The sequence below is a fragment of the Lepus europaeus genome, chromosome 22 (assembly GCF_033115175.1).
Source record: "Lepus europaeus isolate LE1 chromosome 22, mLepTim1.pri, whole genome shotgun sequence".
Lineage (NCBI taxonomy): Eukaryota > Metazoa > Chordata > Mammalia > Lagomorpha > Leporidae > Lepus > Lepus europaeus.
The window spans coordinates 27,702,628-27,716,121 of NC_084848.1; the positions used below are offsets into that span (position 1 = coordinate 27,702,628).

Here is a 13,494-nt window from a genome sequence, read left to right on the forward strand (position 1 = left end):
GGCGGTGCCACGTGCCCACCCCTCCATGCAACCATTCTTAGGTTACAGCTAAGTACATTCACAGTACTGCAGAAGGCTGGGGAACCTAAGCTAAGGGCGGTGCAGGCTCACCAACTCCACCCAGAAATGCAAAACTTAAGGCCGGCGCCAAGGCTCACTAGGCTAATCCTCCGCCTTGCGGCGCCGGCACACCGGGTTCTAGTCCCGGTCGGGGCGCCGGATTCTATCCTGGTTGCCCCTCTTCCAGGCCAGCTCTCTGCTGTGGCCAAGGAGTGCAGTGGAGGATGGCCCAAGTGCTTGGGCCCTGCACCCCATGGGAGACCAGGAGAAGCACCTGGCTCCTGCCATCGGATCAGCGCAGTGTGCCGGCCGCAGCGCGCCAGCCACGGCAGCCATTGGAGGGTGAACCAACAGCAAAGGAAGACCTTTCTCTCTGTCTCTCTCTCTCTCACTGTCCGCTCTGCCTGTCAAAAAAAAAAAAAAAGATTAAAAAAAAATGCAAAACTTGTTGGACCATGGGCAGCTCCCCCTAACTAAAAGATACTGCAGTTACAAGTGTGGTTTTTGGGTCATAGTCTCTGTGCAGCACGGGGCAGCAGCTGTCAGTCTCTAGCTGTCCTGTGTACCTGCTGCTCCCTTGCCATGAGTTCCATAAACCCAACTCCGCTCACGTTGTCTGACCATTCTGGTGAATCCTTCCACCCCTGGCAATGCTGGCCTACATCAGTTACTTCTGACCATTATCATGCCACTGGCACCACCCTATATCTCTCTGGAACTTTGTCCCTATGTCACCCTGAAGCTCTGTATCCATGAAACAATAACCCCAATCCTTTTCCTCCCCAGTCTCTGATAACCACTGCTCTATGTTCTGCCTCTGTAAATTGGTCTATTCTAGGGACTCCATCTAAGTGGAATCATACAGTGTTTGTCCTTTAGTTTCTTATTTCACTTAGCATGGTGTTTGTGTTGGTACTCGGGAAATAATAACCAAAGTATGATGCTTTGACATGCTGAGCACCATAAACCAAAGGAAACTGGAGGGGTTGGCGCTGTGGCATAGTAGGTTAAGCATCTGTCTGTGGTGTGACATCCCATATGAGCTCCAGTTCAAGTCCCAGCTGTCCCACTTCCGATCTAGCTCTCTGCTGTGACCTGGGAAAGCAGTGGAGGATGGGCCCTGAGTCCTTGGGCCCCTGCACCCACGTGGGAGACCCAGAAGAGGCTCCTGGAGTCTGGCTTCAGATCAACTCAGCTCTGGCCCTTGTGGCCATCTGGGGAGTGAACCAACATTTGGAAGACTTCTCTCTCTCTCTCTGACCCTACCTCTCTCTCTGTTACTCTGTCTTTCAAATAAGTAAAATAAATCTTTTTAAAAAAGGAAACTGGAAGGCCTTAGGATCAGGGTCTCCCTAATCTCTCTTTGTTGCTCCCTCTACCCGGTGCAGGGAGGGGCCGTTTTATCTGAGGAAACTATTTACAAATAGAATTGTCTTAAATTCCCTCCCTCAGAATATCATCAAATAATCAGGAAAGATGAAACACCACAAGAGACTAAAATTATCACGCCAAGTTTTCTGCTGTTCTTGGGAGATTCCTTAGGAGACTTTATCTTCGTAACAAATTCTTTGGTTCATGGTGAAGTTGCACCTCTCAACTCTGGTAACAAGTGCTACCTCTCCCAGAACTAAGAACAGCTTTGTCTCATTCGTGATCTACTCTTTGGGCTCATTTGTTTATTCTAAACCTCATTTTCCACCTTTCAAAAAATGCCTTTATTTTCCCATTTCCCTCTCCCCTAAAAAGAACAGTTTTTTAGTTTCTGAATCTCATTGGGTTACTGGATAATCACTCTCCTATGAAATCCCTACAGGAAATTCATACACTTTCCCTCCTTGTTTTTCTCTCTCTCTCTTAAAGATTTTATTTATTTATTTGAGAGGGAGAGTTACAGAAAGTGAGAGGGAGAGACAGAGAGAATGGGTTTTCCTTCCATTGGTTTGCTCCCCAAATGGCTGCAACGGCCAGAGCTGCACCAATCCGAAGCCAGGAGCCAGGAGCTTCTTCCAGGTCTCCCACATAGGTGCAAGGGCCCAAGCACTTGGGCCATTTTCTACTGCTTTCCCAGGCCACAGCAGAGAGCTGAATTGCAAGAGGAGCAGCCGGGACTAGAAGCAGCACCCATATAGGATGCCAGCACCACAGGCGGAGGATTAACCTACTGCACCACAGCGCCGACCTTCTCTCTCTCTCCCTCTCTCCCTCTCTTTTGCTCTCTCCCTCTCTCTCGCTCTCCCTTTCTCCCTCTCTAAAAGATTATTTATTTAGGGGCTGGCACTGTGGCATAGTAGGCTAAGCCTCAGCCTGTGATGCCAATGCGAGTTTGTGTCCTGGCTGCTCCTCTTCCTATCCAGCTCTCTGTTATGCCCTGGGAAAGCAGTGGAGGATGACCCAGGTCCTTGGGGCCCCTGTACCAACATGGGAGACCTGGAGGAAGCTCCTGGCTCTGGGCTTTGGATCGGCACAGCTCTGGCCATTATGGCCATCTGGAGAGTGAACCAGCAGATGGAAGATCTTTCTGTCATCCCCCCTCCCCTGCCATCACTCTACCTCTCAAATAAGATTTTATTTATTTATTGGAGAGGTAGAGTGACAGAGAGAGGGAGAGACAGAGACAGAGAAAAATCTTCTATCCACTGGTTCACTCTCCAAATGGCCACAACAGCCAGTGCGGTCCAGGCAAAAGCTAGGAGCCAAGAACTCCATCCTAGTCTCCCACATGGGTGCAGGGGCCCAAGCACTTGGGCCATCTTCCACTGCCTTCCTAGCTGGATTGGAAGTGGAGCAGCAGGGATAAGAATTGGTGCTCTGAGGCTGGCGCCACGGCTCACTAGGCTAATCCTCTGCCTTGCGGCGCCGGCACACCGGGTTCTAGTCCCGGTCAGGGCACCGATCCTGTCCCGGTTGCCCCTCTTCCAGGCCAGCTCTCTGCTGTGGCCAGGGAGTGCAGTGGAGGATGGCCCAAGTGCTTGGGCCCTGCACCCCATGGGAGACCAGGATAAGTACCTGGCTCCTGCCATCGGATCAGCGCGGTGCGCCGGCCGCCGCGCGCTACCGCGGCGGCCATTGGAGGGTGAACCAACGGCAAAGGAAGACCTTTCTCTCTGTCTCTCTCTCACTGTCCACTCTGCCTGTCAAAAAAAAAAAAAAAAAAGAATTGGTGCTCTGATATGGCATACTGCATTGTGTTTATCCATTCATCCATCAGTGGCCATTTGGGTTGTTTCTACCTTTTGGCTATTGTGAATAGCCTGCTATAAACATGAATGTACAATTATCTATTCAATACCCTGTTTCCAATTCTTTTGGGTATAAACCCAGAAGTTGAATTGCTGGATAACATAATAATTCTATGTTTAATTTTTTGAGGAGCCATCAACAGGGTGGTTTTTTTTTTTTTTTTTTTGATAGGCAGAGTGGACAGTGAGAGAGAGAGAGAGACAGAGAGAAAGGTCTTCCTTTTTGCCGTTGGTTCACCCCCCAATGGCCGCTGCAGCCGGCGCATCTCGCTGATCCGAAGCCAGGAGCCAGGTGCTTCTCCTGGTCTCCCATGAGGGTGCAGGGCCCAAGGACCTGGGCCATCCTCCACTGCCTTCCCGGGCCATAGCAGAGAGCTGGCCTGGAAGAAGAGCAACCGGGATAGAATCCGGCGCCCCAACCGGGACTAGAACCCGGTGTGCCGGCGCCGCAAGGTGGAGGATTAGCCTGTTAAACCACAGTGCTGGCCGGGCCAACAGGGTTTAATACTTGACTTTTGTAGTCTTTCAGCCTCTCTTTTCGCCCTAGAGAGAATGTACTCTCCCACCCTTTTGTGGGGGTCCAAGGGTCTGAGCACAGCATGAGCCCAGGCACTAAAGCCGTTGCTCCATCAGGCAATGCCACCCTTGCCTGGAAACAAAAGACGGCGGTTGCTGAATAGCGTGACCTGCGTCAGCCGGACAGCCTCCGCCCGGAAATCTTCCCTGTTAGAATATGTTGTTTGATAAGCAGACTCCTAAAGACCAGTGTTTCTGTAGGCCTGAAATTGGACTATTTTTAAAATACAGGACTTGAGGAATCCCCTTGTAAAAGTAATGTGATTGCCTAATAGTCTGGCTAGGACTGGGGGGTCGGGCAGATGGAACTGAACTGTGTAGATGAAGGGGATTAAACAGTGTGGAAGAGATGAGAGGGCGGTGGAAAAAGCCCAGAGATGCTTGTTTTGTTTCGTTTTGAATTTAACTGAGAATCAGAGAGAGAGACAGCAAGAAAGGCCTTCCATCAGTTTGTTTATTCCCCTGGTCGCTAAAGCTAAAAACCAGGAACTCAGTTCAAGTCTGTCGTGGGTGGCAGCCGTCATCTGCTGCCTCCCAGGGTGTGCGTAAGCAACAAGCTGGACTCTGAAGCAGAGCTGGGTCTAGAACCCAGACCCTGTAATAGCAGAGGCCGGCTCCCAGGGGACCGCTAACCATTGCACACACGTCCACCCCAACGGTTGTTCTTTTATCACTTGTTCTATCTACCTGGCCATCTTGAAGAATGTCAGTGCTACATATTCATGTGTTTCCTGCCTTGTCTCTTTCTCAGCAGGACTTAGGTACTCCCGGGTTGGTGGGTGGCTGGAATATTGAGCTGCATAGAACTAAAGGTTTATTTTTCAAAGAGTGACCAAGAAATTCATTAAGGAACTAATCAATATGATGCAGGGGTGGGTGTTGTGGCCCGGAGGGTTGAGCTGCTGCTTGGAAAGTCCGCATCCCATACCGGAGGTTCAAGTTCAGCTACTTTGTGCTTCTGATCCAGCTGCCTGCTAATGTGACTGTGAGACAGTATGTGATGGCTCAAATAGTTAGGTTCATGTCACCCGTGTGGGAGACCTGGATGGAGTTCCTGGCTCCTGGTTTCTGCCTGGCCCAGTCCCAGCTGCTACAAGCATTTGGGGAGTGAACTAACATACTAGCATATGGAAGATCTCTGTCTCGTCTCTGTCTCTGTCTCTCTCTCTCCCTCTCTTCCTCTCTCTGTGTCACTCTTTCAAATAAATAAATAAATAAATCTTTAAAAAAAAAAAAAAAGATGCAGTTCCACAAAGCTCGTTTTACACAAAAGGTAATTTAGGGAGCCCCCTCCCAGCCCTGGCAGTCCTGCTGCAGGCTCTCCGAGGGGCAGGCCCCCGGAGGCTGGGAAGTGGCAGATTTTGACTTCTCCATGGAATCAGGTGCCCTTTCTCAGGGCTGTTTCCCACGTGGGACAGTCTCAGACAAGGACAGCAGGGAGTCAGCGCTGAGACCTTGAGGCGGGGGCCTGCCTTGGCTCTTCACCGGCACGGAGTTCTCTGAAAGTAATTTTTTCTTAAGTTCAACAAACAAAACGAGCCTGGATGTGAATTTCATGGAGTTTAATAAAACACATTCTGATTTGATGAACTTTCATTATGGTTGTTGCTAGCCCTTCAAAGTGCACTCACATTTGTGTACTGAATTGCATTCTGGAAGTGTACTACAAGGGCTTCATATACAGAAAACAACTGAGCAGTCAACTGTAATATTGTAAAAAGAATATCTGCGGCATGACAAGTAGGTGAAATTTTAGCAGCTTTCCCACATACCCTGCTTGAAATGATTCCTAAAGGCCAAATCATCCCATTTCTCTCCAGATGGAAGCAGTATTGTGAATTGTAAGATCATCTCCTTTTTTTCATAGTTTCACAGCCACTGTATCATTCCTATGCAAATTTACTTTATTTTTTTACTTTAAAATGAAGTAGCACCTTGACAGTAGGGACTCCATTTTGGAGCATTTGAGACTCCATTCTGGGAAGGTGCCCCCCCACACCGTGAGACTCTGGTCTGAAACTGTGATCTAAAACAGTTGAACAATAGCAGTCCACTACATCACACTTGGCAGAGCACAGAAACCCCTACCATGATTGCTCAAGCTTGGAAGTGAGTAGGCTACACCTGGGTTAATGATAAAAATGTAATTTGTCTATGTCCTACATATAATTAAAACCAATACCTGGATTAATGTCAGGATTATAAGATTGTAACTGGTATTGTCAAGATTATAATTGATACTAGTTTCACATAGGTTTTAGGTCAGCTTGACCCCGGTAACCATGTATTCCCCCCTGTTCCTAGCAACCATGAATTCCCCTCCTGATTTTGTGGTTTTTGCCTTTATAAACCCTGTTGCTTTGGGCTTCAGGGTCGAGAGTTCTTTAGGGCATGAGCCCACTCTCCACCGCTGGCAAATAAAGGACCATCAGATTTTATCAGTGTGTGGAGCTCCTTTGTTCATACTCGCTCAGGTACAACATTTTGGAGGCCCCAGCGAGATATGGAGACCACCTCCGGGAAGACCTCGCTCCGATCCTTCCAGGTTGGTGCTCTGGCCATAGGGGAGGCGCCCCCTGATGATGTTCCAGGGCCCCGTGTCCAGATTCATCGACCTGGGAGGCTCGGCTCGACCTCTTCACCGACCAATTGGCCTTAGGTCCTCTGGTAAGTGGACTCCTGTTTTCTGGTGGCGCCTTCTGGGTATTGGAGGTCTGACGAGACGCCAATACAGTCTCCGTTCCGTTTGAGCGCGGCGGCGTCAGGACGGGAGACTCTGGTCTGGTTAAAGAAAGGCCTGTCCTGGATGTACTGGTTTCTGTTCCTGTCTCGTGGCCACTTTCTGATGCACCGTCTGCATCCATAATCCTGGGAGGTAAACTCTTCTCCCTGTCCTGCCTGTTTGTCTCCTTTATTCCCTTGTCTCTGGAGTCTCTGTTCCTTCCCTGAGCATGGGCTCTGCTCAGTCTAAGGGACACCTTTTCAATGTAAATTTTCTCTCTTTTAAATCTAACAAGATTGCTGCCTTAAAAATTGCCTGTAACTTGCCAACGTTTTGTGGCTTGGTTTTTACAGATCTGGTTGAAAAATAACAAACGGGTGATCAGCCCTGATGTGGATTTTTCAATCTCTGGTTTATGTCATGGATTTCTAGCTAGAGTTTTATAAAAAGAGTAAAATTCCATGTAAATGTAATTTTGACCTTAATTCAGACAAAGGTATGATACAATATCAACATGTTAAGTCACTGAGATGTAACTGCTAAATATAAATTGGGTAAAGGTAAATGAGATAAATGTGTCTAACAAAAATGTCTTCATTAGAGTTCATATATAAAAAATAATTCAAGACTACTTAAAAGTAACTAAGGTTAAAATTTGATGTGTTATCTTATTTTAAAATGTTGCCTTAATTACAGATTTTTAAAGGATTATTTTGATATAAATCTAAAATTCAGCAGATAAAAAGGCCAGAAGTATAAAACTGTTCTTGGTAAGAAAAAAAAAAAAAAAAAACAGGTTTCAGTTGTAAAAAGAGGTTTTTTTAAAAAACAAGTTTAAGTTATAAAAGGTGTAAAAAGGTCACAAAAGGTAATAAAAATTTTTTCTAAATACAAAAGCTATTAATTAAAATATGATCTTTTAAAACAAAGTTTTTGTAATACATATATGTTAGTATTTTTAAATAGTCTTTAAAATTTGTTAAACTACAACATATTCTTTTAGTAGTTTTTATTTAATTGGTGACTCTGCCGTTTTCTAGCCAGATGCAGTAAGCTCTCTTCTCTTTCCTGGTTCTGACTCTGTTACAATTGTTCCAAGTTATGGGATGAGTCCATGTATTTAAGGATTTTATTTCCCATTTTATTGACAAAGAAACATCAATTTTGTATCCTATCGGTGTTCTCTTTCTCTCTTTTAATTCTGATAGTTTAAAAACAGCTGTGTTTTTATTAAAAAAATTATGGTTTAGTTAAATATATACTCATTCTAAAACATTCAAATGTTCACTTTGTAACAGTAAAATCTCGTCTATTCATACAAATGTGCAAAAGTTACAAAAGTCTAATAATTTTGCTGTGTTATCAGTCACGATGGCTATCTTAATAAAAGGAGGCCCAGAGGACTAAAAAGAAGTAAATGGTTAATAAAATCTTACAGGTACTTTCTAAAATAGTGTGTAAAGTAAACAAGTGCCTCTTCTTGTTGTCTAGTAAGTTTTATAATTTTAACCATGATCACTTAAAGCCTTTTGTCAGTCACAGTTACTACTCATAAAAATTAAAACATTGTTGGTTGTGTGTTTAAATGTGTCCTCTTTTAGGTTTCAAAGGACTTCTTTTTCCTACCTTTACTAATTCAGTACTTTAGTATGGCTCTACAAATAGATAAAGCCAGAGTTTAACAGGTTCCAACTAAAAAAGCATGGCTAATTCAGGTTACTAAAAACAAAAAGCAATTCTAATTAATTGGTAATAAAAAAAAAAGTTAGAAATCTTAAAAAGCTGTTACTAAGACTGCTTTATTGTTCTATCCTGTAATGTATGCTACATGTTATATGTGTGTACATATAGTATGTCTACATAAATAATTTATCAATAGCTAAGATTGCTCATAAATTTAAACTACTAGGTTAACCCAAAATACATTTTTGGTTCACATTACCTAAATAAATCTCTGTCTCAGGTGTTTTAAACTTGGTGTTTCAAAGAAATCAAAAATTTTTAAAGTCATTGACATGTTTATGCTTGGGTTGGCTTGTCAAATAAGTTACACTTGTGTTAGATATTCAAAAAATATTTTCAACTACAGGTCTATTCTAAATTCTCCATCAGGACATAACATTTTTCTGTCATCGTGCCTGGCCACATATAACAGCTAGATTTATTTTGCCATGGATACAGTAAACAGACAAAACCCCCCTTTTCAAACCAAACTAATGAAAAAATACTAATTGGTTAAAAATGGTTTAAATAAAGTGGTCTTTATGTTTGATCTTATACATGCCTGTGACAACACATTTCTAGCCCAGGCCACCAAAGATTAGTGATGGGATTAAGCACCTCCTTGACTAACATCCTAAAGGCCTCTATGGGCCTTTAACAAGAACAGGGAAAAAAAAAGAGGAGTGAGCTGGACAACAGGAGCAATGTAAGGACAGGTGCCAGCCAATTAATAACAGCTTCACACAGCGATCTGCCATCAAGGAGACCCAGCAGGCCAGTCCACCCTAAATGGCATTGGTTTTTGATGTGGAAAGCCAGGGCTTTGGACAGACAGCAGTCACGACAGAAGCCAGCCTCTAAAGAGCTCCAGTAGCTCTGCCAGCTAAGAGCTGGGTCACTAGAAATGGAACTGCCCTGGAGTCGAAGGACTCCTAGGTCAGAGCCGCAGACCTTGTTGGCTCTAAGCTGAAAAGCCCTTCACTCTGCTCGGCTTCCAAACTAACCACCGCCATCGGGGGACAGCCTAGGGCCAGTAACATTGTAGACAAAGTTATAGATTTGCTTTCAGAGATTCTGCCTTTCCATACTGACCTCCTATTCAGTCCAGCTCTGCTCCCAGGCCAGCTAGGAACTGGGAGTCAACAGGGTGCCTGCCCTAAGGAGGTTCACATCTCCTTTATGATGTGTCTTCCTGTACCCCGTGTAATTAATAATGACCCTGTCCTTTGTCTTAGACCCTGTGTATTTAATCTGCTTGTTAGATCTGTTTTCTCCAGATTTAAAGCAGTACAACCCTAGATGGCCATGCACATAAAATCTTGAATGGAAGCAGTTTCTGCAAGCTGCCACGGCAGCCTCCTCAAAGACCACCTCCTGTTGGAACCCTGTTTCGACTGCCACTCCCTACTCCACACCTTAAGGGGCCCCCAGGACAATGACCCCCTGTCAGCAGGAAGTAGCCAAGATGAGATCGACGCCCTGGGTCCCTACAGTAGTGGGGTGTGGATTTAAAGCGGGGAAGGACTGAGGCTGTCTGGTTGGGCAAAGTGTCTGTGGACCTCTCAGGCTTTAACAAAATGTCTTGTACATGTACAGACTGTAAGCTGTGAACAAAAGATTTACTCTGAGACCTGATCCCAACTCTTCCCACTGTGATATTCTGTACCCAAAACTAGCAACAGGGGGGCTGGGTCCACCAAAGCAAACACCAGCTCTTAGCACCTCCCATTCCAGTTGTCACCAAAAGGCCCTGGGTTAGTTCTGGTCCAGGTTGGGTTCAGTGTGGAAGGCACTGCTGCCCTTAGCACAGCAGCCTTGGTTCTGGGTGAGCTAAGTACTTCCCAGATGCCAACATCAGCCAGCGCCAATCTTCTATTAATCTGTTACCTATTACTCTACTGTAAATATCCTTCCTGATCCATATGATGTAACTAAATCAATGATTTGATTAGTCTCAAAACAAAAAGGGGGGAATGAAGTAGCACCTTGACAGTAGGGACTCCATTTTGGAGCATTTGAGACTCCATTCTGGGAAGGTGCCCTCACCCCCCCACCGTGAGACTCTGGTCTGAAACTGTGATCTAAAACAGTTGAACAATAGCAGTCCACTACATCACACTTGGCAGAGCACAGAAACCCCAACCATGATTGCTCAAGCTTGGAAGTGAGTAGGCTACACCTGGGTTAATGATAAAAATGTAATTTGTCTATGTCCTACATATAATTAAAACCAATACCTGGATTAATGTCAGGATTATAAGATTGTAACTGATACTGTCAAGATTATAATTGATACTAGTTTCGCATAGGTTTTAGGTCAGCTTGACCCCGGTAACCATGTATTCCCCCCTGTTCCTAGCAACCATGAATTCCCCTCCTGATTTTGTGGTTTTTGCCTTTATAAAACCCTGTTGCTTTAGGCTTCAGGGTCGAGAGTTCTTTAGGGCATGAGCCCACTCTCCACCGCTGGCAAATAAAGGACCATCAGATTTTATCAATGTGTGGAGCTCCTTTGTTCATACTCACTCAGGTACAACAACAACAACAAAAGATTTATTTATTTATTTGAAAGTCAGAGTTACACAGAAAGAGGAGAGGCAGAGAGAGAGAGAGAGGTCTTCTATCTGCTAGTTCACTCCCCAATTGGCTGCAACAGCCAGAGCTGCGCTGATCTGAAGCCAGGAGCCAGGAGCTAGGAGCTTCCTCCAGGTCTCCCATGTGGGTGTGTAGGGGCCCAAGGACTTGGGCCATCTTCTGCTGCTTTCCCAGGCACATCAGTAGGAATCTGGATCAGAAGTGGAGCAGCCAGGACTCAAACTGGCACCCATATGGGATGCTGGCGCTGCAGGCCATGGCTTTACCTACTGCAACACAGCACCAGCTCCTATACATTTTTTTAAAAAGGAATAAGGGACTGGCACTGTGGCGTAACAGGTAAAGCCACTGCCTGCAACACCGGCACCCCATATGGGTTATGGTTCAAGTCCCAGCTGTTCCAGTCCTCCTCCAGCTCCCTACTAATGTGCCTGGGAAAGCAGTGGAAGATGGCCCAAGTGCTTGGGCCTCTGCACCCATGTGGGAGACCCGGAGGAAGCTCCTGGCTTCTGGGTTCATATTGGCCTAGCTCCAGCTGTGGTGGCCATTTGGGGGAATGAACCAGTGGATGGAAGACCTTTCTTTCTCTCTCTGTCTCTGCCTCTCTTTAACTCTGCCTTTCAAATAAATAAAAAATCTTTTTTAAAAAAACAAAGGAGATGTGATAACTAGTTGAAGATACTCTCAGATGAACACACAGGTTCTCTGAGCAGATCTATGGAATTCTAGAGTTGGTTACTTGGTGACCAACATAAACAGCTATGGAACCTAAGAAACCAAGGAACTTGAACGATGTAGAAGCTTGCTTCCCATTAAGGACTGAGTTCCCGCTGAGGATTTTGAAGATAATTCTAGAGCAAGGCTACTTTACCATTATCTGAATGAATGTAAGAAGCACCCTGGGTAATTGGAAAGACTTTGGACTGGGTATCAAGTGGTCAGATACTAACAGGTACTCTGGGCCACACTTGGGAATCTGTCTGATGAAGGAGTTGGGACGCAGCTGGAGACAGCTGCACAGCTGAGGGCATGGCGAGAAGGGTAAACCAGAAAGGCGGTGGGGAGATGAGGGACGTTTTTCAGTAGGAGGAAGAAGCAGAGGGGGATTTCAAACAAGCCAGCTTAAGAGGCTGTGTTCCCTGATCCCGTTTTCCGCATCAACCAAGATACTTTAATAACACCCCATTGATGCCCTCCAGGGATGTGATTTTTCTAAATTTAATGTCTATAAAGACCCCTGGGAGCTTATTTAAACGTAGATTTCTAGAGGCAGGCGTTTAACCTAGTGGTTAAGACACCCATGTGAGCAGCAGGGACCCAATTACGTGAGCCGTCACCTGCTGCCTCCCGGGGTGCATGTCAGCAGGAAGCTGGAGTTGGGCCTGGAGCTGGGACTAGAACCCAGGCTCTCCGGTCCGGGATGTGGGCATCCCAAGCCATGTCCTAATCACCATACCAGGGGCTGGCATTGTGGTGTGGCAGGTAAAGCCGCTGCCTCCAACACTGGCATCCCATATGGATGCTGGTTTGAGTCCCAGCTGTTCTACTTCTAGCTCCCTACTGCTGTGCCTGGAAAAGCAGCTGAAGATGGGCCAAGTGTTTGGGCCCTGCCATCCATGTGAGGGACCCAAATGAAGTGCTTGGCTCCTGTGGAGTGAACCAGCAGATGGAAGATCGCTCTTCTGTCTCTCCCTTTCTCTGTCTCTCTGTCAAATAAAAAATCTTTTAAAAAAATCGCTATACCAAAAACCCACCCAGAACTGCACTTTAACAAGCTCCTCAGGTGATGTTGATGCAGAAATTACTTTAGCCTAATGTTACTTAAGCCTAATGAACACCACTCCAAAAGCTCACTACTGCCTCTTGGACCCTCCCACTTCAGAAAAAGAATCTGAATGGAGATGAGAATATATATAAAAGATGGAGATGAGAATATATATAAAAGATGTATTTATCTATTTGAAAATCAGAGTTACAGAGAGAGAGAGAGATCCACCATCTGCTGGTTCACTCCCCAAATGGCAGCAATGGCCAGGGCTGTGCCAGGCCCAAGTCAAGGATGCTGGCATACAGGAGGCAGCTGCCACAATGCCAGCCCTAAGTATATGTAACAGGTCTCAGAAGACACTGATTTTTTAAAAGATTTATTTATTTATTTGAAAGTCAGGGTTACACAGAGAGAGGAGAAGCAAAGAGAGAGAGAGGTCTTCCATCCGCTGGTTCACTCCCCAGTTGACCACAACAGCCGGAGCTGCGCTGATCCAAAGCCAAGAGCCAGGAGCTTCTTCCAGGTCTCCCACGCAGGTGCAGGGACCCAAGGACTTGGGTCATCTTCCACTGCTTTCTCAGGTCATAGCAGAGAGCTGGATCAGAAGTGGAGCAGCCGGGACTCGAACCGGCACCCATTTGGGATGCCTGCACTGCAGGTGGCAGCTTTACCTGCTATACCACAGCGTCGGCCCCAGTTCCTTCTTTATTATTAACAGAAGGGAAAAAAAGCAAGACATTACTCCTTTCAGCACACATTACTCAACACTCCAAACACTTTTGCAGCAAGCAGTACCAGACGAGGGAGTGTTT

The 13,494-nt window shown here is 45.8% G+C and overlaps 1 protein-coding gene across 1 annotated transcript in view; it reads left to right on the forward strand.

Moving 5' to 3' along the window:
* Positions 1-13,494, forward strand: part of HEATR4 (HEAT repeat containing 4) — a 161,138-nt gene that overhangs the window by 90,875 nt on the left and 56,769 nt on the right. The window lies entirely within an intron of this gene.